This window comes from Hyperolius riggenbachi, chromosome 10 (genome assembly GCF_040937935.1).
Source record: "Hyperolius riggenbachi isolate aHypRig1 chromosome 10, aHypRig1.pri, whole genome shotgun sequence".
Lineage (NCBI taxonomy): Eukaryota > Metazoa > Chordata > Amphibia > Anura > Hyperoliidae > Hyperolius > Hyperolius riggenbachi.
The window spans coordinates 271,251,894-271,278,084 of NC_090655.1; the positions used below are offsets into that span (position 1 = coordinate 271,251,894).

The 26,191-nt window shown below is 44.6% G+C and overlaps 1 pseudogene; it reads left to right on the plus strand.

Annotated features, from left to right (window-relative positions):
• LOC137535435 (zinc finger protein 585A-like) overlaps positions 1 to 2,782 on the plus strand; it is a 68,830-nt pseudogene extending 66,048 nt beyond the window's left edge.
• The last annotated feature ends 23,409 nt before the right edge of the window (positions 2,783 to 26,191 follow it).

Here is a 26,191-nt window from a genome sequence, read left to right on the forward strand (position 1 = left end):
CTCTCATCAGGCTGCTCCTGCACACACTGACCCCTCCCCATTACTCCATGTCACATGCATAGCTTGCAGTCACCTCTCTCGTCAGGCTCTTCCTGCTCACTCTGAACTTCTAGGAATTAGGCAGTGGAGGCTAATTTAGCTGGCCGGGGGGGGGGGGGGGGGGGCAAAGGGGATTGCCATGTGCTGAGGTGTGCTATGGAGAGGCTCCACAAGACACACCAGGTGTAATATATTTTTCCCTGGTTGTTATCACCTAACCTAGGTGTCCAGGTGTTCCCAGCAGAGCTGATCCAGGGATTTATCTGACCGCCATCTGGAGTCAGGAAGGATTTCTTCCTATATAAGGCTAATTGGGCTGGGCCTGTAAAGGTTTTCTGTCTTTCCCAAGATCTGCTGGGATATGTGCGGGTTCAGGGCAGTGATCCTTATTTTTTTTTTTCTCCGGTAGATTTTGATGAATGGATGTCTTCTTTTCAACCAAACTGTACCTGTGAGATTTATGACTTCACATGTATCTACATGAAATGTCATCTCCCCTCTGTCTGTCCATATGGCCATACTATAGAGGTCACTGTCCTGCTTAGTGTTGATAATTCTGTACATTTTGTATCATCTGCAAAGTTATGCAGCTGCTGCATCTGGTCTATTTCCTTGCAGCATAAACTTTGCATCAACTTGGAATTATCAGCAGCTCACTGACCCTCCCTAATGATAATTGTTCCTCCCCTCAGAATTCTCTAACAGGAAGTGATGATGTTTCTCTATTTGCAGGGCGGAGTCCCGGCATCAGGAACCTCTCAGAGACTCGTCTCTCTGTATCCACAGACTGTACAACGGATGGTGATGTCACTGGACAAGAGTCTCCTGCAGATATCCTGGTTACCCCAAATATTCCCCCAGACTCCCCTCAGCTGTCTAACCCTGAGGGGCCTCATACCCAGCACAGTTCTCCCCCTGCTGGAGGGTCTCATTCCTGTTCCACGTGTGGGAAATGTTTTGTTTGGAAATCACAGCTTGTTTCACATACGAGATCTCACACTGGTGAAAAACCATATTCATGTGCTGAGTGTGGGAAATGTTTCACAACTAAAGGAAACTTTCAAACACATGAGAAATCTCACACTGGTGAGACGCCTTATTCATGTGCTCAGTGTGGGAAATGTTTTGCATGGAAATCACAGCTTGTCAGTCATGAGAGAATGCACACTGGTGAGAAACCATATTCATGTGCTGAGTGTGGGAAATGTTTTGTATGGAAACAGCAGCTTGTCACACATGAGAGGTTTCATGCTGGTGAGCAGCGCTATTCATGTGGTGTGTGTGGGAAATTTTTTCAAGAAAAGAAAAATCTTGTGTCACATGAGAAGACTCACACTGGAGAGAAGCCCTATTCATGTGCTGAGTGTGGGAAATGCTTTGCTAAAAAATCAAATCTTGTCACTCATAAAAGAACTCACACTGGTGAGAAGCCCTATTCATGTGCTGAGTGTGGGAAATGTTTTGTACAGAAATCACAACTTGTCAGTCATGAGAGATCTCACACTGGTGAGAAACCCTATCCATGTGCTGAGTGTGGGAAATGTTTTGCACACAAATCGTTCCTTGTCACACATGAGCGATCTCATACTGGTGAGAAACCCTATTCATGTGCTGAGTGTGGGAAATGTTTTGCACACAAATCGTTCCTTGTCACACATGAGCGATCTCACACTGGTGAGAAGCCCTATTCATGTGCTGAGTGTGGGAAAAGTTTTGGACAAAAATCAACTCTTAACACACATGAAAGATCTCACTCTGGGGAGAAGCCCTATTCCTGTGCAGAGTGTGGGAAATATTTTGCACTAAAATCATTCCTTGTCATACATGCAAGAACTCACACTGGTGAGGAGCCCTATTCATGTGATGAATGTGGGAAATGTTTTGGGTTTAAATCACAACTTGTCATTCATAAGAGATTTCATTCTGGTGAGCAGCCCTATTCATGTGCTGAGTGTGGGAAATGTTTTGCGATTAGCTCAAATCTTGTCAGACATGAGAGATCTCACAGTGGTGAGCAGCCCTATTCATGTGCTAAGTGTGGTAAATCTTTTGGGAGTAAGTCGTGGCTTGTCAGACATGTGTGTTGAGTGTGGGAAACGTTTTGGATGTAAATCACAGCTTGTAATATATGAGAGAACTCACACAGGTGAGATGCCATATTCATAGTTAAATAGTTATTTGGGTTGAAAAAAGACATACGTCCATCGAGTTCAACCATATCCCTGTTGATCCAGAGGAAGGCGAAGAACCCTTACAAGGCATGGTCCAATTAGCCCCAAAAGGGAAAAAATTCCTTCCCGACTCCAGATGGCAATCAGATAAAATCCCTGGATCAACATCATTAGGCATTACCTTGTAATTGTAGCCATGGATGTCTTTCAACGCAAGGAGAGCATCTAAGCCCCCTTTAAATGCAGGTATAGAATTTGCCATAACTACTTCCTGTGGCAATGCATTCCACATCTTAATCACTCTTACTGTAAAGAACCCTTTCCTAAATAAATGGCTAAAACGGTTTTCCTCCATGCGCAGATCATGTCCTCTAGTCCTATGAGAAGGCCTAGGGACAAAAAGCTCATCCGCCAAGCTTTTAAATTGCCCTCTGATATATTTATACATGTTAACCACTTGAGGACCTAGGGCTTTCTACCCCTTAAGGACCGGCCACTTTTTTTCCATTCAGACCACTGCAGCTTTCACGGTTTATTGCTCGCTCATACAACCTACCACCTAAATGAATTTTGGCTCCTTTTCTTGTCACTAATAAAGCTTTCTTTTGGTGCTATTTGATTGCTCCTGCGATTTTTACTTTTTATTATATTCATCAAAAAAGACATGAATTTTGGCAAAAAAAATGATTTTTTTAACTTTCTGTGCTGACATTTTTCAAATAAAGTAAAATTTCTGTATACATGCAGCGCGAAAAATATGGACAAACATGTTTTTGATAAAAAAAAACCCATTCAGTGTATATTTATTGGTTTGGGTAAAAGTTATAGCGTTTACAAACTATGGTGCAAAAAGTGAATTTTCCCATTTTCAAGCATCTCTGACTTTTCTGACCCCCTGTCATGTTTCATGAGGAGCTAGAATTCCAGGATAGTATAAATACCCCCCAAATGACCCCATTTTGGAAAGAAGACATCCCAAAGTATTCACTGAGAGGCATAGTGAGTTCATAGAAGATATTATTTTTTGTCACAAGTAAGCGGAAAATGACACTTTGTGAGAAAAAAAAAAAAAAAGTTTCCATTTCTTCTAACTTGCGACAAAAAAAATGAAATCTGCCACGGACTCACCATGCCCCTCTCTGAATACCTTGAAGGGTCTACTTTCCAAAATGGGGTCATTTGTGGGGTGTGTTTACTGTCCTGACATTTTGGGGGGTGCTAAATTGTAAGCACCCCTGTAAAGCCTAAAGGTGCTCATTGGACTTTGGACCCCTTAGCGCAGTTAGGCTGCAAAAAAGTGCCACACATGTGGTATTGCCGTACTCAGGAGAAGTAGTATAATGTGTTTTGGGGTGTATTTTTACACATACCCATGCTGGGTGGGAGAAATATCTCTGTAAATGACAATTTGTTAATTTTTTTTACACACAATTGTCCATTTACAGAGATCTTTCTCCCACTCAGCATGGGTATGTGTAAAAATACACCACAAAACACATTATACTACTTCTCCTGAGTACGGCGATACCACATGTGTGGCACTTTTTTGCACCCTAACTGCGCTAAAGGGCCCAAAGTCCAATGAGTACCTTTAGGATTTCACAGGTCATTTTGAGAAATTTCGTTTCAAGACGACTCCTCACGGTTTAGGGCCCCTAAAATGCCAGGGCAGTATAGGAACCCCACAAATGACCCCATTTTAGAAAGAAGACACCCCAAGGTATTCCGTTAGGAGTATGGTGAGTTCATAGAAGATTTTATTTTTTGTCAAAAGTTAGCGGAAAATGACACTTTGTGAAAAAACACAATTAAAATCAATTTCCGCTAACTTGTGACAAAAAATAAAATCTTCTATGAACTCGCCATACTAATAACGGAATACCTTCGGGTGTCTTCTTTCTAAAATGGGGTCATTTGTGGGGTTCCTATACTGCCCTGGCATTTTAGGGGCCCTAAACCGTGAGGAGTAGTCTTGAAACGAAATTTCTCAAAATGACCTGTGAAATCCTAAAGGTACTCATTGGACTTTGGGCCCTTTAGCGCAGTTAGGGTGCAAAAAAGTGCCACACATGTGGTATCGCCATACTCGGGAGAAGTAGTACAATGTGTTTTGGGGTGTATTTTTACACATACCCATGCTGGGTGGGAGAAATACCTCTGTAAATGGACAATTGTGTGTAAAAAAATCAAAAGATTGTCATTTACAGAGGTATTTCTCCCACCCAGCATGGGTATGTGTAAAAATACACCCCAAAACACATTATACTACTTCTCCCGAGTACGGCGATACCACATGTGTGGCACTTTTTTGCACCCTAACTGCACTAAGGGGCCCAAAGTCCAATGAGTACCTTTAGGATTTCACAGGTCATTTTTGTTTCAAGACTACTCCTCCCGGTTTAGGGCCCCTAAAATGCCAGGGCAGTATAGGAACCCCACTAATGACCCCATTTTAGAAAGAAGACACCCCAAGGTATTCCGTTAGGAGTATGGTGAGTTCATAGAAGTTTTTATTTTTTTGTCACAAGTTAGCGGAAATTGATTTTAATAGTTTTTTTTCACAAAGTGTCATTTTCCGCTAACTTGTGACAAAAAATAAAATCTTCTATGAACTCACCATACTCCGTACGGAATACCTTTGGGTGTCTTCTTTCTAGAATGGGGTCATTTGTGGGGTTCCTATACTGCCCTGGCATTTTAGGGGCCCTAAACCGTGAGGAGTAGTCTTGAAACCAAATGTCGCAAAATGACCTGTGAAATCCTAAAGGTACTCATTGGACTTTGGGCCCCTTAGCGTACTTAGGGTGTAAAAAAGTGCCACACATGTGGTACCGCCGTACTCAGGAGAAGTAGTATAATGCGTTTTGGGGTGTATTTTTACACATACCCATGCTAAGTGGGAGAAATATCTCTGTAAATGGACAATTGTTTGATTTTTTTACACACAATTGTCCATTTACATAGAAATTTCTCCCACCCAGCATGGGTATGTGTAAAAATACACCCCAAAACACATTATACTACTTTTCCTGAGTACGGCGGTACCACATGTGTGACACTTTTTTGCAGCCTAGGTGCGCTAAGGGGCCCAACGTCCTATTCACAGATCATTTTGAAGCATTTGTTTTCTAGACTACTCCTCGCGGTTTAGGGCCCCTAAAATGCCAGGGCAGTATAGGAACCCCACAAGTGACCCCATTTTAGAAAGAAGACACCCCAAGGTATTCCGTTAGGTGTATGGCGAGTTCATAGAAGATTTTATTTTTTGTCACAAGTTAGTGAAAAATGACACTTTGTGAAAAAAAACCAATAAAAATTAATTTCCGCTAACTTTTGACAAAAAATAAAATCTTCTATGAACTCGTCATACACCTAACAGAATACCTTGGGGTGTCTTTTTCTAAAATGGGGTCACTTGTGGGGTTCCTATACCGCCCTGGCATTTTACAGGCCCAAAACCATGAGTAGTCTGGAAACCAAATGTCTCAAAATGACTGTTCAGGGGTATAAGCATCTGCAAATTTTGATGACAGGTGGTCTATGAGGGGGCGAATTTTGTGGAACCGGTCATAAGCAGGGTGGCCTTTTAGATGACAGGTTGTATTGGGCCTGATCTGATGGATAGGAGTGCTAGGGGGGTGACAGGAGGTGATTGATGGGTGTCTCAGGGGGTGGTTAGAGGGGAAAATAGATGCAATCAATGCACTGGGGAGGTGATCGGAAGGGGGTCTGAGGGGGATCTGAGGGTTTGGCCGAGTGATCAGGAGCCCACATGGGGCAAATTGGGGCCTGATCTGATGGGTAGGTGTGCTAGGGGGTGACAGGAGGTGATTGATGGGTGTCTCAAGGTGTGATTAGAGGGGGGAATAGATGCAAGCAATGCACTGGCGAGGTGATCAGGGCTGGGGTCTGAGGGCATTCTGAGGGTGTGGGCGGGTGATTGAGTGCCCTAGGGGCAGATAGGGGTCTAATCTGATAGGTAGCAGTGACAGGGGGTGATTGATGGGTAATTAGTGGGTGTTTAGGGTAGAGAATAGATGGAAACACTGCGCTTGGGTGGTGATCTGATGTCGGATCTGCGGGCGATCTATTGGTGTGGGTGGGTGATCAGTTTGCCCGCAAGGGGCAGGTTAGGGGCTGATTGATGGGTGGCAGTGACAGGGGGTGATTGATGGGTGGCAGTGACTGGGGGTGATTGATGGGTGGCAGTGACAGGGGGTGATTGATGGGTGATAGGTGATTGGCAGGTGATTGACAGGTGATCAGTGGGTTATTACAGGGAAGGACAGATGTAAATATTGCACTGGCGAATTGATAAGGGGGGGTCTGAGGGCAATCTGAGCGTGTAGGCGGGTGATTGGGTGCCCGCAAGGGGCAGATTAGGGTCTGATCTGATGGGTAACAGTGACAGGTGGTGATAGGGGGTGATTGATGGGTAATTAGTGGGTGTTTAGAGGAGAGAATAGATGTAAACGCTGCGCTTGGGTGGTGATCTGATGTCGGATCTGCGGGCGATCTATTGGTGTGGGTGGGTGATCAGATTGCCCGCAAGGGGCAGGTTAGGGGCTGATTGTTGGGTGGCAGTGACAGGGGGTGATTGATGGGTGATAGGTGATTGGCAGGTGATTGGCAGGTGATCAGTGGGTTATTACAGGGAAGGACAGATGTAATTAATGCACTGGCGAATTGATAAGGGGGGGGGGGGGGGTCTGAGGGCAATCTGAGCGTGTGGGCGGGTGATTGGGTGCCCGCAAGGGGCAGATTAGGGTCTGATCTGATAGGTAACAGTGACAGGTGGTGATAGGGGGTGATTGATGGGTGATTGATAGGTAATTAGTGGGTGTTTAGAGAAGATAACAGATGTAAACGATACATTTGGGAGGTAATCTGACGGCGGGTTTGCGGGCGATCTAATGGTGTGGGTGGGTGATCAGATTGCCCGCAAGGGGCAGGTTAGGGGCTGATTGATGGGTGGCAGTGACAGTGGGTGATTGATGGGTGATAGGTGATTGGCAGGTGATTGACAGGTGATCAGTGGGTTATTACAGGGAAGAACAGATGTAATTAATGCACTGGTGAATTGATAAGGGGGGGTCAGAGGGCAATCTGAGCGTGTGGGCGGGTGATTGGGTGCCCGCAAGGGGCAGATTAGGGTCTGATCTGATAGGTAAAAGTGACAGGTGGTGATAGGGGGTGATTGATGGGTGATTGATGGGTAATTAGTGGGTGTTTAGAGGAGAGAATAGATGTAAACAATGGATTTGGGAGGTGATCTGATGTCGGATCTGTGGGCGATCTATTGGTGTGGGGGGGTGATCAGATTGCCCGCAAGGGGCAGGTTAGGGGCTGATTGATGGGTGGCAGTGACAGGGGGTGATTGACGGGTGATTGACAGGTGATTGACAGGTGATCAGGGGGATAGATGCATACAGTAAACAGGGGGGTGGTGGTGTGGGGGGGGGTCTGGGGAGAATCTGAGGGGTGGGGGGTGATCAGGAGGGGGCAGGGAGCAGGGGGGGGATAAAAAAAAATTAGCGTTGACAGATAGTGACAGGAAGTGATTGATGGGTGATTAGGGGGGTGATTGGGTGCAAACAGGGGTCTGGGGGGTGGGCGGGGGGGGGGGTCTGATGGGTGCTGTGGGCGATCTGGGGCAGGGGGGGAGAAATCAGTGTGCTTGGGTGCAGACTAGGGTGGCTGCAGCCTGCCCTGGTGGTCCCTCGGACACTGGGACCACCAGGGCAGGAGGCAGCCTGTATAATACACTTTGTAAACATTACAAAGTGTATTATACACTTTGTATGCGGCGATCGCGGGGTTAACATCCCGCCGGCGCTTCCGTATAGCCGGCGGGATGTTGCGGCGGGCGAGCGGTGACAGGCGCCGGCGGAGGATCGCGTCACGGATGACGCGATCGCTCCGCCCATGCCCTTAGAAGGACCGCCGCCTCTGTGGGTGAGCCGGTCCTTCAGGGCTCCACTTCCCAGCCGCCTCTGTGCGTTAGGCGGTCGGGAAGTGGTTAATTAGATCCCCTCTAAGGCGTCTTTTCTCTAGACTAAATAAACCCAGTTTATCTAACCTTTCTTGGTAAGTGAGACCTTCCATCCCACGTATCAATTTTGTTGCTCGTCTCTGCACCTGCTCTAAAACTGCAATATCTTTCCTGTAATGTGGTGCCCAGAACTGAATTCTATATTCCAGATGTGGCCTTACTAAAGCGTTAAACAGGGGCAATATTATGCTAGCATCTCAAGTTTTTATTTCCCTTTTAATGCATCCCAAAATTTTGTTCGCTTTAGCTGCAGCTGCTTGGCATTGAGTACGATTATTTAACTTGTTGTCGATGAGTACTCCTAAGTCCTTCTCCAAGTTTGATGTCCCCAACTGTATCCCATTTATTTTGTATGGTGCTAGACCATTAGTACGACCAAAATGCATGACTTTACATTTTTCAACATTGAATTTCATCTGCCATGTATGTGCCCATATAGCCATCCTATCCAGATCCTGTTGCAATATGACACTATCTTCCTGAGAGTTGATGATTCTGCACAATTTTGTATCATCTGCAAAAATAGCAACATTGCTCACTACTGCATCTACTAGGTCATTAATAAATAAATTGAAGAGCACTGGACCCAGAACAGACCCCTGTGGGACCCCACTGCTAACAGTCACCCATTTTGAGTACGATCCATTGATCACAACTCTTTGTTTTCTGTCCATTAGCCAGTTCCCTATCCATGAACACAGACTCTTCCCCAGTCCTTGCATCCTCAACTTTTGCACCAGACTTTTGTGGGGAACAGTGTCGAGTGTGGGAGCTGAGCTGAGTGTGGGAAATGTGGAAATCGCAGCTTGCCACACGAGAAGTTTCATATTGGTGAGCAGCCCTATTCATATGGAGAGTGTGGGAAATATTTTCAAGAAAATAAAAACCTTGTGTCACACTGGAGAGAAGCCCTAATTATGTGCTGAGTGTGGGAAGTATTTTGGGTATAAATCACTGCTTGCTAGTGTGTTGAGTGTGGAGAATGTTTTGGCCATAAATGTTCTTTTACAATAGTTCTTTTATTTCTTAAACATGGAAATATTTTTACACTGAATCCTGAGGACTCTTTCATGCTACTCAGTGCATTGGTTTATAAAGCATTAAACTCTCTGCCGCCATCCTCAGCTGCCCACAGCTTTGGGAACCAGGTCCCGTCGCTTCCATCAGTCGCAGCCATTCTGGGCCAGTGAAGCGTATTTCACTTGCCTCAGACTGGACGCGACTGGAGGAAGTTATGTAACCCGGCACGGGAGGACAGCGGCGTGGGCGCGATCCGTGCACATGGGGCTGGAGGAAGCCCCAGGTATATATAACAAGGTAAGTATATAAATACTAAACAATAACAATAATAATAATAAAAAGTATCTGCAGTATCTTTAACATGGGTACATACTGTATAGTATTATGCCTGTGTTAACTTTTTTTTTTTCCACTGCTGCAATGGTTAATAAACCTGGTACTTTATGTATGTAAATGAGGCAGGGTCTGCAGGCACATACAGCCATGGCTCTGCTGAAAAGTTAATAAAAGCCAAAACCGCTTTATGTGGCTGAGCAAACACACCTGATAATGAGAGTGATGAAACGATGATTGTTTTGATTGGCAGCTGTATGACTCTAATGTTACATCACACTGATATGGCTGCTGTGCAGAATTTTATCTATTAAAGTGAAAATAAGAATGTGAGACTCCAGGAAAGTTCTATATAACATTATTTACTTACTATGAGCTGCAGATTTTTCAATAATAAAAGTTCCCATTCATCCAGACTGAACTGTGTAAAGGAGTTTTCTTTCTATTTCTCGCTGTCTAACGATGAGGAAACATGAGGAGATTTGAGCTGAATGCACAAAGTCCAGTATAATAGCAAGTTCCTGCTATTTATATGAATGGCTCTTACTGAGAGCTAATCGAAAAGGACTTGTGGGCAGCCGTGCGACCAATAGAACCAGTGCTACCTGTAAGAGCGGCATATAACCACGCCCATTAGTGCACGGCCCTGATGGGAAACTGTGTCAACCTGTGACAGTTTAAACATTCATGTGTGAGCCCTCCCGATGTCAGCCAGTCACAGAAATGCTTTTCTTCCACCGCCGCTGGATCAGTGACTGGCTGATTAATACATATATATGTATAGCTGGAATTTACAGACTAGTATTTATGCTTGTCAGGCTTGAAAAAGGAAGGAGCTGCCTCTTGAAATGTCTTCTTCATTCCATCATGACGAGCCTGTTTACACCTTTGCAATGCCGTTCTGCTGATACATGAATTGAAGCTATAATTACTAACTTTGAAGATGGTGCTGGGACTCTTCTCTTTTACTACTACGTGGCTATCCCAGGATCAAGGCAAAAAGTCTTGAGCACGTCTGAACCTGGTTTGTTGAGTGCTGCCCACTACTTGTTTTGAGATTTGATTCTGTGGGAGCAATTAAAAGAAAAATGAAAAAGACCTTGTAGTTTTAAACAGAAATCAAATAAAAAATGTTTTTCAATTCAGTAAATTGACATTTTGCTGCAGTACACTAAGGGCAGAGGAGGTGCAGAGGAGACACAGAGGAGGACGCTGGGGGAGCAGGAGGGCATAGATGAGGTACAGAGGAACAGAGTGCGACACTGGAGGCACAGGGGGACAGAAGAGGGCACAGGGGGCATAGAGGAGGTACAGAGGAGACACAGTGGGACACTGGAGGCACAGGGGGACAGAGGGGGACATTGGAGGCACAGGGAGACAGAGGAGGGCACGGGGTATAGAGGGACACTGGAGGCACAGGGGACAGAGGAGGACACTGGAGGCACAGGGGAACAGAGAAGGGCACAGGGGCATTGAGGAGGCGCAGGAGAACAGCGGAGACACAAAGGAGGATACTGGAGGCACGGGGGAGGGGGGCATAGAGGATGTACAGGAGACTGAGCTGGCACAGTGTTAATAATGGACAGATACAGTTTAAGAACAAACCTACAGTCCCTATCTTGTTAACCGAGGACTACGTGTGTGTGTGTGTGTGTGTGTGTGTGTGTGTGTGTGTGTGTGTGTGTGTGTGTGTGTGTGTGTGTGTGTGTGTGTGTACGTGTGTGTGTGTGCGTGTGTGTGTGTGCGTGTGTGTGTGTGCGCGTGCGTGTGTGTGCGCGTGTGTGTGTGTGTGTGTGTGTGTGTGTGTGTGTGTTAGTGAATCAACCCCCCGGTGTGAAATGATAGGTGGCCAGTGCAAGGTAAACAGTTGCATGTGCATATATTAAAATTTTAAATTGACAGTGCATGTGGAAAATCACCATGGAAAAACAAATGTAGGGGCGCATGCGCGGCGCGCAGGAAGACGGACGCAGCTTCATGTAGCTCCGCTCTTGCCCAGCTCGGATAGCTGCACCGCAGGGTTTTTAGCCTTTATCTTGAGCACAGATCATCATCCTCGATCCCCGCTCTCGCCGGTGTATGCCAGGGCGGAAGAAAACCGGCCCTTCACAGAGCCAGAAGCCAGTATCAGACTATTTCCTTAGGCCGCGTGACTCTGCGATGACGTCCCAAGATGGCCGCGGCTCCCCTACGGGCTCACAGGACTCGATCTCAGACACGGGCCCGGATTGGACCAGCTCCAAACCAGAGCGTAGTAGAGCACTAACGAAGCAAGATCTCGAGGAGAGCCTGGAGCAGATGTATAGAAATCTTGCAGGTAAATTTCAATCTGAACTGCGCAGAGTTGAATCCACACTATCGCAGGAGATAGCCTCATTGGGCAGCCGCACAGACATTTTAGAGACTAAGCACGACAATTTATTAACCGCACATAAAGAATTACGTGTGGAGCATGACACTCTGAAAGATTCAGTGGACACTTTACAACTACAGTCGGAAGACCTAGATAACCGGAACCGCAGAAATAACCTGCGGATACGCGGTCTTCCAGAATCTTACCAAGAAATTACTCCACCTGTGCTGGCAATCTTTAAATCCTTGCAGCCTGATTTGCCTGACACAGCTTTTACCTGCGACAGAATTCATAGGGCATTGAGGGCCCAACCGGCGCCAGATCAGCCACCTAGAGATATTATCCTGTGTTTAAAGGATTTCTTGATTAAAGAACAGATCATTAAAGCGGCTAGAAGCTCTACTGAGATCCGGTATGAAGATCATGTTATCCAGATATTTCAGGACATCTCACCCATAACATTGGAAAAACGCAAAAATATGAAGCACATTACAGCCGCATTAATGCAAGCTCAAATTAAGTATCGCTGGGGTTTCCCATTTAAACTCCTTGTGTTGCATAACGGCCTCACTCATGTGGCGCAGTCACCTAAACAGGGACTCAAGCTGATACATAAGCTGGGATTACAATGCTCTACGCCTACCTCTTCTCCAGCCAAACAGGGAAAACGTCATCTCTCCCCATCTGGTCTCGGAAGGGCTCTCAATGCAATACATCACCTCCACCCTCTGCTGAACTGACCTGAACCATGTAATTCCAACTCTAACCAAGAGGATATTCACCTAGCTTTAATGGAAATGGCTTTTTTCTTTTTTTGTGAATGGGGCCTAACTTTTTTTCTCCGCCATCTTATGATAACGTTAGATTACAATGCGGCGTGGCCATGCGGCTGCTGTTGAGCTGTGCACGGTGCACTGCCTCCCCCCTCAGTTCCCTGTTTATAGTGGGACTGTTGTACCACAGGACTCTCCCCTACTAAATATTATTGGGGTTATTACCTGCGGACCTACCGGTTTATTTCTATCCATGTTTGCATTTATTGGTTATATGTTTAGTTTTCTGTTTTCTTGCTCCCTTCTGAACCAGGTTCGAAACTCTAACATTGAATGCACTAACCCGCTTCCTTGTTTTAGGGAAACTTGTCATTATCACTGTTGTACAGTTTTATCATTTTATGCTATGTTCCCCCGGGTTAGTTCAAAGTGTGTGAAAAGGTATAGAAAAATATGGCTGCGCCTCTTGTTGTATCTATATAGTGAAACATCAATCGCTTATTATTTTTATAATATCCAATGCCCCTTCGTTTGATAAGTCATAACACCCAGGGCTTTAATTCGCCTTCAAAGCGTAAAAAAAGCATTTAAGCAGTACAAGCAGCTAAAAGCTGATATCCTATTCTTACAAGAAACACATTTTGCAACTAAAAACACCCCAAAATTTTTTGATAAAGATTACCAAAGGGTATATTTTACTTCATTTACAAATAAGACTAGAGGCGTTGCCATATTACTACGTAATGGTGTTTCTTTTAATATCAAAAAGATATATAAAGATCCGGAAAGTCGTTATTTAATTTTACAGGGCACCTTAGAAGGTAAAGAGGTTACATTATGTAATTTATATGCACCTCATACATCTCAGGCAACCTTCTTCAAGAATGTCTTTACTCGTTTAGAATCATATCTCTCTAATCATTTAATACTATCAGGTGATTTTAACTGTGTAAGCAATCCACTGACAGACAGAAGCACTGCATCTGAAAATAGCAGGGTTTTTCCCAGATGTTTAAATTACACAATTAAAACCCATCAATTGGTAGATGTTTGGAGGGCATACAATATGGGATACAGGAGCTACTCATATTATTCGCATCCTCAAAACACCTATGCAAGACTGGATTATTTTTTTCTTTCTCCCGTATTGCTTGCTGGTTCTAGATCCGCAAATATTAATACATGTGTATGGTCAGATCATCAGATAATTTTGGTCGAATTGAAAGAAATTGGAACCCCTTTCTTACCAGAGAATTGGAGAATTAATGAACTTCTTCTACAGGACCCTCTTATAATAAGTGACCTACAACAAGCCTTAGAGGAATATTTTATTATTAATGATAATGGGGAAGTATCCTCTAGTACTTTGTGGGCAGCACATAAAACTGTCATTAGAGGTAAGCTTATACAGATGGCAGCCAAAAAGAAAAAAGAGAAAATGACTTCTATACTAAACCTTACAGGAGAGCTTGACCATTTATATAGGATTCATTCCTCTACCTCTGATCAGGCAACTCTACTTCTTATTAGAGAAAAGAGACATTCTTTACATAGGTTGCTCTCAGAGGCGGCGGAAAAAGCTCTAAGGTTTTCCAAGGCCAGGTTTCTCCTGTACGGTAATGCCTCTAGTACAATGTTTGCGAGGAAATTACAGCAATTTTATAAACTGCCCCATCTGTATAAGCTTCAGAATAAAAAAGGATCACTAGAAACTATCCCAGGTAAAGTTATGGACATCTTTGAGGATTATTATAGGAACCTGTTCACTGCCCCTCATAGACCTGCTGATGAGAGAATAGACGATTGGCTAAATTTGTTGCCAATTCCTAGTTTATCAGCTGATCAGTTGGCTAGTATCAACTCTTCAATTACAACTAAAGAGATTGAGGATGCAATTTCCTCACTGAAAAATGGTAAGGCCCCAGGGCCAGATGATTTTACTAGTATGTATTATAAGAAATTTGCCCAAATTCTTACCCCACAACTGCGAACCCTCTACAATAATGTACTCAATGGTCAGAAATTCCCGGTGGAACTTACTAATGCATTTGTTGCGCTAATCCCAAAACCTAATCTTGATCACACACTTCCACAGAATGTTCGACCAATCTCATTGTTGAACAATGATGTGAAGCTTTTCTCAAAGATCATGGCCAATCGTCTATCCTCTAATCACTAAATTAATCTCACCCTCCCAGTCTGGATTTATTCCTTCTCGTCAAACTACAGATAATACTAGATTGGCATGCAACATCTTACAGGACTCCAAATTATTCAATCAACCTCTCTTATTGTTGAGTCTTGACTTGCATAAAGCATTTGACTCTGTACTTTGGCCTTATTTAAATAGAGTATATAAGGATGGGCATTCACGGCCCATTTTTGAGTGCAGTGTTGGCCCTGTATGATAATCCTCAGACTAGGCTACGTATTCCAGGGGTCCTTTCCAAACAAATCTTAATTAGTCGGGGAACTAGACAAGGATGCCCCCTCTCCCCCCTTTTGTTTGCAATGGCAATGGAGCCTTTGTCCTTGGCCATTCAAACAAACCCAGATATCAAAGGATATGTTAACCACCCTGGCGTTCTGATTAAATCGCCAGGGTGGCTGCGGGAGGGTTTTTTTTAAATAAAAAAAAAACTATTTCATGCAGCCAACTGAAAGTTGGCTGCATGAAAGCCCACTAGAGGGCGCTCCGGAGGCGTTCTTCCGATCGCCTCCGGCGGCCAGAAGTAACACGGAAGGCCGCAATAAGCGGCCTTCCGTGTTTCGCTTACCTCGTCGCCATGGCGACGAGCGGAGTGACGTCATGGACGTCAGCCGACGTCCTGACGTCAGCCGCCTCCGATGCAGCCCTTAGCCCTGGCCGGAACTGTTTGTTCCGGCTGCGCAGGGCTCAGGCGGCTGGGGGGACCCTCTTTCGCCGCTGCATGCGGCGGATCGCCGCGCTGCAGCGGCGATCAGGCAGCACACGCGGCTGGCAAAGTGCCGGCTGCGTGTGCTGCTTTTTATTTCATTAAAATCGGCCCAGCAGGGCCTGAGCGGCAGCCTCTGGCGGTAATGGACGAGCTGAGCTCGTCCAGACCGCTCAGCAGGTTAAACAAGATAAAGAATATAAAATTAGCTTATATGCTGATGATGCTTTGCTTTTTCTGTCACAACCAATTACCTCTATGCCAATTCTCTTCCAACTTCTGGATCAATTTAGCAATCTCTCGGGTTTAAAAGTCAACACCTCTAAGTCCCAGGCACTCCCAGTTAATCTACCACTACAAGCAGTAAAACTATATCAGGCTAACTTTGATTTTAAGTGGGTCGCTTCAAGTATCTCATATTTTGGTATTAAACTAACTGCATCTTATGACTCACTAATCAAGGCTAATTACCTCCCTTTATTAAAGTCTATTACTCATACCCTGGAGGAATGGTCACGTTATCAGATCTCATGGTTAGGTAAATCTACTGCTCTGAAAATGGTTATTTTACCCCGCATTCTTTATTACTTTAGGGCACTTCCTCTTAATCCTGGACGTTCTTTAATAACAAAATTTCAAAAGCTGTTCACCAAATTTATTTGGGACTCCAAACCTGCCCGCTTCAAAAACACACATTTATACAGATCTCAGTCAGATGGCGGGGTAGGCCTTCCAAATCTCTGCTACTACTTTCTTGCAGCCAGATTTGCTCAAATATTGCCTTGGTTCTCATTAAATTTAGATACACCCTGGTTGTATTTTGAAGCAGATTCGGTCTGCCCTTATAATTTGGCCTCTATACCCACCTTTTCACCTAATATGAAAGCCTCTATTCAAGGCTTAAACCTTATAGTATACGAAAATTTTGTGCTTTGGTCTTTATATGGAGATAGCATGAAGCTCTGCTCCCCTAAGCATCCGCGACTATCATTTATAGGTCATCCTGATTTTCCTCCTGCTTTGCAAGATCACTCTCAGTTCGAGTGGTGGACATCGAATTTGATGACTACTTCCAACGGTTTTTGGTTGGCAGATAAATTTATCTCTTTCCAGACTCTACAGTTTGGCAGAGATATACCTACACAAGAATACTTCAGGTATAGACAAATACGCCACTTTTTTCTAAAACACTCTAGCCCATATGGCCTTCTCAATTGCACTTTTAATGAGCACTTGTATTTATCTTCTGCCCCCATAACCGGAGCCATTTCCAGGCTATACTCACATATGATTGCTCTTTCAAATTTAAATAAAACTAAGGGCATGAAGGAGTGGGAGGCAGAGCTTCATGTGAATTTTTCTTTGGAAGAATGGCACAAAATTGGAGATAATATGATGTCTATCACCAAAACCCCAATGATTAGAGACACTGGGATTAAACTGGCTACGAGATGGTATCGAACCCCACAAAAACTACATAGAATCTTCCCCAATATCTCCTCATTATGTTTTAGAGGGTGTAACCAAGAGGGCTCTTACTTACACCTATTTTGGGAATGCCCAGTAGTAAGTACTATCTGCCATAAATTTAGAAATAAATTATCTAGAGTTGCCTCAACTTCTATCAAATTGGAACCCCAACATGTATTATTACTTAAATATAATGAAAGTGTTCCCAAAAAGTGGAAAATAATTTATTATGCGGTGATATGTGCGATTCTATGGGCAGTGGCTAGAAATTGGAAATCGCCTTCTATCCCTAATGCTCAGAAGAGTGGAGGATATCAGATTAGTGGATTACTTGTACCATACTTTACATGATACTTATCAAATATTCCAATTTAACTGGGAACTTTGGCCTCAGGGTGTGCTTCTTGATAATTAGCTTGTGGTATTGACCCGGGAGACATATGTTGTATTGTCCTTTTAAGGGATGGGTTTTGTGCTTTATTTTATCAGGAAAACCTACAGGAGTGGTATCTTGTTTATTAGTATTTTCTTTTGTTCTTATAATTAGAGTCACTTTGTCTTAAATATCCAGTTCATGCATTCTATGGATAATCTGCAAATTTAAATTGCACTGTTTTGTAGATATTGGCCTTGATTGGTCAGTTCACTGTTGTAAGTTTTATTATGACTTTTTCTATGGCAATAAAACAAAGTGAAAAGGAAAAACAAATGTAGAACTATAATCCTCAGCGCTTGCTTTCCTGTTGGTCCCCCAGTGCTCAAGAATGTCATAGACCGGTGACCATCACCATGACAACCAAAAAACAGCAGATCAGTGTATGTGAAATAAGATCCAATACTTTATTACAGATGGCTCGAACCTCTGATTTTAGCTTCACGAACCTCAAACACGGACTTCCGCAAAAGTTTGCATTTGCGCGAAATATGCAAACTGCAATAGACTTCAATGGGTAGGCGAACTTTCAAAACTACAAACACTGTTTCTGGCCACAAAAATGATGGAAAAGATGTTTCAAGGGGTCTAACACCTGGATGGGGTCATGGCGGAGTGGGATACATGCCCAAAGTCCTGGGAAACATTACAGATTTGACGCACAGCAGCGTTATAATCCCTGAAGGGCAGAAATCACATTGCATTCCTAAACTGGAGGCATAAAGTGCTTGAAAACATGTTGCTTGTATATACATGGATCAGCAGGTAGTGTAATTAGTGTACTGCTTCACACTGACAGACCAAACTCACTGTGCAACGCACCGCAAACAGCTGTTTGTGTAGTGACTGCCTTGCTGGACTGGTGCGCACCATGGCGAGAGTGCAGGCAATGGCGGTTTTCAAGCCCATATGGTCGGACTGAGGTAGCTCAATGACAGAACAACATTGACTGTCCAGCTGATCGAATATGGTCTTTCCACAATGAAGCAACGATCTTATTATGTAGGCAGAAAGCCAATACGCTCTTAAACCCCCATGAAATCCATCCACTGGTGCAGGATCAGGTATGCCAAACCAGGAATAGCAGCAGATGAAGGACGATCCGCAAACTCAGTGGAATGGTAAAAGCTGGAACTCTTTATTGAAAAACCACATACAAGAGACATGAAAAAGCCACAGGAACAACTGACGCGTATCGGGCTCAGGAATCATAGTTGTACTAAACCTGAAGGGGAGGTGGGAACTTTATAGCCAGAATGGGGGAGGGAGGGCAAAAAAAACCTGCCTCCACCGGCCAACAAAGAAACACATCCCTCTTAAAAAGACAGGTACATATTGTTTAATACATTGTTGAATAATATCATAGTATCACTAAACATGTACAAAAGATAAACAAAATGCTCTAAAACCCTCGCACACAATTTTTTTGTTTTTGACTCTAGGTTCTATCTACAGAGATGCGGAGCTTCTATGGGGGCAAAGTTTTCCCCCTCCCTGGCGAACCTTTATATGCGCTGGTTGGAGGAGCTCCGCATCTTTGGGGATGACAACCCTTTTTCCTCCCATATCAAATGGTATGGGAGGTATATAGATGATTTGTTGTTAGTGTGTGTGTGTGTGTGGGGGGGGGGGGGGTCCTCCTGGGCTTCTGGCCTCATTTTTGAGTTATCTGAATGATAACCAATTGAATTTGAATTTCACAATGAATACTGATGCAAACACTATTGACTACTTGGACCTTACTCTTACTGCTGACCCTTTGTCACGATCAATATCTACACGCAACTTTCGAAAACCGACATCAGGCAATTCTATTTTGTTGGCCAATTCCTGCCACCCTAAACATACCATTAATGCTATCGCGACTGGTGAATTCATTAGAGCCATTCGTAATTGCTCTAATATGAAGGATGTCAATGATGAGTGCACCCTGGTTGAGTCTAGGTTGCGACAGAGAGGCTATACTGACAGACAGCTTAAGTCAAGCCGAAACAAGGCTGCCAAGAAATCTAGGAGTGAACTTGGGGGGCCGGAGGCGGCGTGACCGGACGGGGACAGGAGCTGTGACGTTTGTAACAGAATACAGTCTGGAATGCAAAAACATTATTGATATTATCAAAAAATATCTTCCAGTTCTGCATTCAGACCCAAAACTCAAGCGGGTTCTTGACAGAGGCTGTCGCTTCTCGGCTGGAAGGGCACGCACTCTGGGGTCCACACTGTCCCCTAGCCTCTTCAGATCCACCGCCTCCAACCTGGCTCACTATGGTGGGCTCTTATCCTTGTGGCTTTTCCACATGTCATTATTGCAAGTGTCATCAAAGGGGCACCTCCGTTTTTTCATTCACAGCGAATAGGTCTTTTCCCATTGTGCAATATATCAATTGTGACACTAAATACACAATTTATGTAATTCTTGCACCAGTTGCCGTATACAATATGTAGGTTGCACCACCCGTCATCTTCGGGCAAGAATAGGTGAACACTACTGTGGGGCCAACTGGAACACCTTCCAAAAATCTGCAGTGTCTGAACATTTCGAGAACTGTCACAATGGGAATATGACCTCTTTTAAATTTCAGGGAGTGGAAAGAGTAGTTTCCCCATTTAGAGGTGGAGATCTACAGAGACTCCTCCTCAAACGAGAAGCTTTCTGGATTCATCGTATGGGCACTCGTACCCCGGCAAGTCTCAACACCCGTCGGGATATGTCTCGTATACGATTTCTAAATTTCCAAACTACTATGAATTGTTCTTCATGCCAGGTATTTGTACCTCTTTTCCCCTGTTCCTTTCCTCTCCTTATTTGTACTTTTTTGTGCATATTTTAAATAAGAAAGTGGTTTTAGAGCATTTTGTTTATCTTTTGTACATGTTTAGTGATACTATGATAATATTCAATAATGTATTAAACAATATGTACCTGTCTCTTTAAGAGGGATGTGTTTCTTTGTTGGCCGGTGGAGGCGGGGTTTTTTTTCCCTCCCTTCCCCATTCCGGCCATAAAGCTCCCACCTCCCCTCCAGGTTTAGTACAACTATGATTAATGGTGAATCCTGAGCCCAATAAGCGTCAGTTGTTCCTGTGGCTTTTTCATGTTTCTTGTATGTGTTTTTTTTAATAGAGTTCCAGCTTTTACCATTCCACTGAGTTTGCGGATCCTCCTTCATCTGCAACGACCTTATTATCTTGGGTGTGCCCCCCAACACACATATAGCCGGTCATTGCTTCATTGTGATACGCAAGCCCCTTCACCGCTGCAAGGTAACGATCAAGAAGGGGAATTGACACATGTACATGCCTTTTGTTTTGTTGTTGCAGCCACAGTGCAGCCAGAAAAATTAGGTAGGCATGTACACCCGAACAAATTATTATTGTGTTTGTTAGCGGCAGCTGCTAGTAGCGGCCGTAACAATTTAGGAATCCACCTGGAGTCCTGGACCCTGTTGATGGTGGCGGAGAAAGCAGTCAAGCAGCCTACAGGCAGAGATGCTGTGTGGGGACCGACTTAGTCTTTGGGCAGGCCTGACAGTGCTTTGCAGACCAGGCATCCAGTGGTCAGATGGACCCTTGACCCAACGCTGTGTGCCAGAGATGACACTACTTGCCTTTCAACATCACTGTACAGTTTGGGTATTGCCTTTTTTTTTTGAGAAATAATTGCGGCCTGGTATCTTCCACTGCGGTGTGTGGCTTTGCTTTTGTGTGCTGCATTTCCTCAGGTGGTCATCCCATTGCAGTTTGTGCTTTTTCATCATGTGCCTTCGTAAGGCAGTTGTCCCTACGCAGGTCTTGGTCTTTCCACGGCTCAATTTTTGGTGGCAGAGAGTACAGATGGCATCGCTCTATCTGAGGCAGACACACACAAAAATTTCCACACCTCTGAGCCCTGGGATGATGGCACTTTGGTGGTGGCTGCTGACTGAGTGTTAAGTGGGGTGCCAGAATCAGAGTAGGAGGAGGAAGATATGTCATGGTTCCATGCGGAAGCTGAGAAAGATGATGTGTTCTGTGTTAAACTACAACCTGACAATCTTGGGAGTTGATGGCACATTCCTTCTGAACACTGTATTTTAGTCAAGGGCCGCACGAAATTACGTCAGCATGACCTCGAACAGACCTGCCGGGTGGCCTGCCTCTGCCTGTTGTTTTGTCCATATTGGGGGGGGAATGAAGTGAAAGGTATGCACTGACTTGACTAATATAGTGTGCAGTCACACAGATGCAGTGAAAGGTATACACTGACTGCTGGTATAATACAATGTGCAGTCACAAAGATGCAGTGAAAGGTATACACTGACTGCTGGTATAATACAATGTGCAGTCACAGAGATGCAGTGAAAGGTATACACTGACTGCTGTATAATGATGAGACAAATACATACACTTGAAATCCTATAAGGAGTATCTGTTATGGAGGGCAAGTCTGCCATCCATTCAAGTGAAAGATATGCACCGACTGGTATAATACAATGTGCAGTCACAGAGATGCAGTTAAAGGTACTGACTGCTGGTATTATTATTATTGATTTATAAAGCACCAACATATTCCGTGGCGCTGTACAAAGTAAGAAACAAACATGGGGTACATAATACAGACAATGGTGTACACTAATATACAAGATACATAATTAGTGACAAAATACAAAAGATGATACAGCATACAGAATACAAAATACAGAAGTGGTAATGACAGTGATAAAAGTAACATAATGAATAAAATGTATAATGATTTCCAAGACACAAAAGGGGGAGAGAGCCCTGCCCTTGCGAGCTTACAATCTAAATGGGGGGAAACAAGAGGAGGGGTAGTATACGATAAAATATATAAAGGCAGTGTGTTTTAGGATACCTAGTAGGATAACACAATGTGCAATCACACAGGTGCAGTGAAAAGGTATGCACTGACTGGTATATAAAACAGCGTGCTGTCACACAGATGCAGTGAAAGGTATGCAGTGACTGTTGGTGGTATAATGCAATGTGCAGTCACACAGGTGCAGTGAAAAGGTATGCACTGAATGTGCTGGGCCTGGCACAGTATAGCAATTAGCAAGGGCCAGCTGCGACAGACAGGGCTGTATATACAGTGTCAGTGAGCCACACACAAAAAAAAAACACATCACAAGAACATTAGCTCTCAAAAGAGAATGGGAAGAGATCACCTGTATCCCCGATTTCTCTTCCCATATACAATACTATGCTCTATCAGTTTATACTGCATTCTGGCACAATCACTGAATAGTCAGTGATTATTGAGAAGTGCCTGGCCATCCTGTACAGCAGACAGCCTGCTACTACTCACCCAGTAGAAAGAAGGGATGTGTCCTGGGCCTGGAGTTTCCTATCTCCCTGAGTACATCCTTTAGCTGCAGCCTCATCCCTTCTCTGCACAGAAGCTCTCTGTCCCCCTGGACCTCCTCCTCCCCCACACAGCACATCCCGTTACCCCAAGGAGCTCAGCTACTAGCATCACCTGCAGTCTGCACTCTGGAGACACAGGCAGGGAAGCTGCTGACAGCGGGAATGGAACCCATGTCATCAGACATTTCAAATGACTACCTGTGGGCTGTGGTGGCTAATGGAGAAGCAGTGGCCAGCTTTAGGAGAAGGGGGGGGGGAGAAGAGCATTGTTGACTGTGCTCTTTTGGTCAGGGAGGCACAAGTGAGGGAGCGTGTCAAAGGTAAATGTGACGGCAGGCCACACCCTGCACGGCGCTCCAGGTGACCGCCTCTACTGACTAATGGGGGAAACGTAAATGTGAACATAGTTCACCAGGAACTGTTTGCTGAAAAACATATTCATCCATCACTACTCTACATCTCCAGTCTGGGAACTAATAACAATTATTATTATTATTATTATTATTATTACTGCAATGCAGCAACATAAAATAATACAATGAGAATAATATTAGATGGCTTAATGCAGGTGATTTCACAAATAGAAGCTGCAATTAGCTTATTCACCACAAGATGGAGATCACACACAAAGGAAGTAGTTTTGCCAAAGAAAGGAAGTGATGTAAAATAGAGATGCGAAGTTCGGATCTTTTCAATGATCCGGATGATTCGAATCGGATCATTGAAAAGATCCGGATCTTTGATCCGAATCTCGGATCATTTTACAAGGGAAGCATTCGGGGGTGAAAAGGACTAGCAGGACAGGAGAAGGGGAGGGGGGTGGACACACAGAGAAGGGGAGATCCGGACAACACTATCATTTACTTACCTGGGACTTCTTTCAGCCCCCAGAAGTCCTCTTGCTCTCTTGCCATCATCCTACGCTCAGCCATTCTTCTGCTGTCCCCCTCCGTAATCACTTAAATAGAGTCTGAAGCCTTCTAAAAATCATCTTTTTATTAGACATTTATCTTTAGCAATATCAGCAGTGCTAAAACTCTGCATTCCCGTGGCAGAACAATGTCATTAAACCCCCAAAATACCGGGGCAAGATTTCACGACTTTCCAAGTTGTTGATTTTGCTGCCTGGGAGGCAGAGCTTAGCCCTGTAGCTCTGCCTCCTTTAGCGTCAATCCCCGCTGATCACCGCCTCTCCTTACATAAAGGAAGACAGCAGTGCGGGGAGAGGCGGTGATCAGCGGGGATTGACGTGAGTAGAGGTAGAGCTACAGCACAAAGCTCTGCCTCTTACAAGAAGCGCTCCCCGCATTTTCCCCCGGGGATTTGTGGGGTTTAATGACATAGTTCTGCTATGGGAATGCGGCATTTTAGCACTGCTGATATTGCTAAAGATAAATGTCTAATAAAAAGATGATTTTAGAAGGCTTCAAACTCTCTAAGTTTTAGTGCCACTGAGACTTAAAGTCACAGTGACACTATAAGTCATAACAGTCATAGGTCTAGATCTTACCCCATTAATGCATTAGCATGGTCGCATCCACCATTTATCACAGTGCCTTATATTATCCACCAGCAAGGCCTAAGACAGGGACAACTTGTTATCTAGTATCTAGTACAGGGGTCTCAAACTCAATTTACCTGGGGGCCGCAGGAGGCAAAGTCAGGATGAGGCTGGGCCGCATAAGGGAATCAATCAATGAATCAATCACCAACTCCTGGCCCTCCCCCCTCCCCCCCCCCCCTTGCATTGATTTTTATTTCAAAATCACACTGAAGCGAACTATTTTGCCTATTTTACCTTATAGTTCGCTTCAGTGCTCCCATTACAAGTAATCCGCCGTGTCCCCGCTGCAAAGCGAGGGCAGCAGAGCCCCCAAATCGCCCGGGGGGCAATCCGCCGGCATTTCCTGGAAGGGGCAGAACTTTCAGCTTCAGCTCTGCCCCTCCTGATGTCAATCGCGGCGCATCACCGCCTCTGCCCGCCCCTCTCTGTGAAGGAAAAGTGAAAGGGGCGGGCAGAGGCGGCGATCCGTGCAGCGATTGATGTCAGGAGGGGCAGAGCTGAAGCTGAAAGCTCTGCCCCTTCCAGGAAATGCTGGCGGATTGCCCCCCGTGCGATTTGGGGGCTCTGCAGCCCTCGTTTAGCGGCGGAGATGCGGCGGATTACTTGGGAGCACTGAAGCGAACTATAAGGAAGATTTTGCCGGCGCGGGCCACAAAATATTGTATCGAGGGCTGCAAATGGCCCGCGGGCCGCGAGTTTGAGACCCCTGATCTAGTACAATAGCAGCTATTACCTGGTCTGTAATCTATATTAACCTGAGGTTGTTTTCCTATAATATATAAGTGTGTCTGACTTTATATATCATGAATGAATGTGTGCTCTATCGGTGCGCCCGGAGAAGGCTCTGCCAATATTCACACCAACCATACACAATGGCAGCCTGGGAGTGTCAGCAGAAAATGAGCTCTTGCTCCCTCTATCCATCACTCCACAAATGCAATGAGGCCTGGGGGCCTCCAATGCTTCAGTCTAGGGCCACTAAATGCCCTCATTATCACAGCTTATTATAGTTCTCCCAGTAACTACACCTACAGGGGTCACCAAGTCATTCCATAGGAAGAAATAAGTCACATATATAATATTTATAATAAGGATAATCCTGTTTCCTCCATGAGATTCTCAGGGACAAATATCAACACTACTAAAATGTTATATTGACCCATGTTGATCTCTGTAACAGTAAAGCTGGCCATACAGCTAGTGAAATTGTGGCCCAATCGACCATCCAATAAAATAATTTTATTGATACCATTTTGATCTGAAATTGGTCAAATGCATCGGTCAATCAAGCTGGAAAATCTTGGTCTGACGTGGTGGATGAGGTGCAAGTAGTGGCATGCGATATCACAATAACCGACTAATACCGCTGTATCTCCAAATGTAAATATTTCCGGTGCCCAAACATTGTAACTCTCACCTGCTCCAGCTGCAGCGACTCCCAGTCTCCTCCTTGGTCTCCCCCGAGTGCTGCCACCTGGTGGCTACATGTGACAATGGAACAGGGAGACAGTGGAGGAGACCGGGAGTCACTGCAGCGGGAGCAGGTGAGATTTACAATGCAACAGAACTACATTCAGAAATAACTGCAGGTGGTATCATCACAAATGAGTTTGTTACATGCGCTGGGAAAATATACTCAGCACTCTCTATATTTAATCATCACATTTGTGCATATACACAACCGATTTACTAATCCAAGAAAAA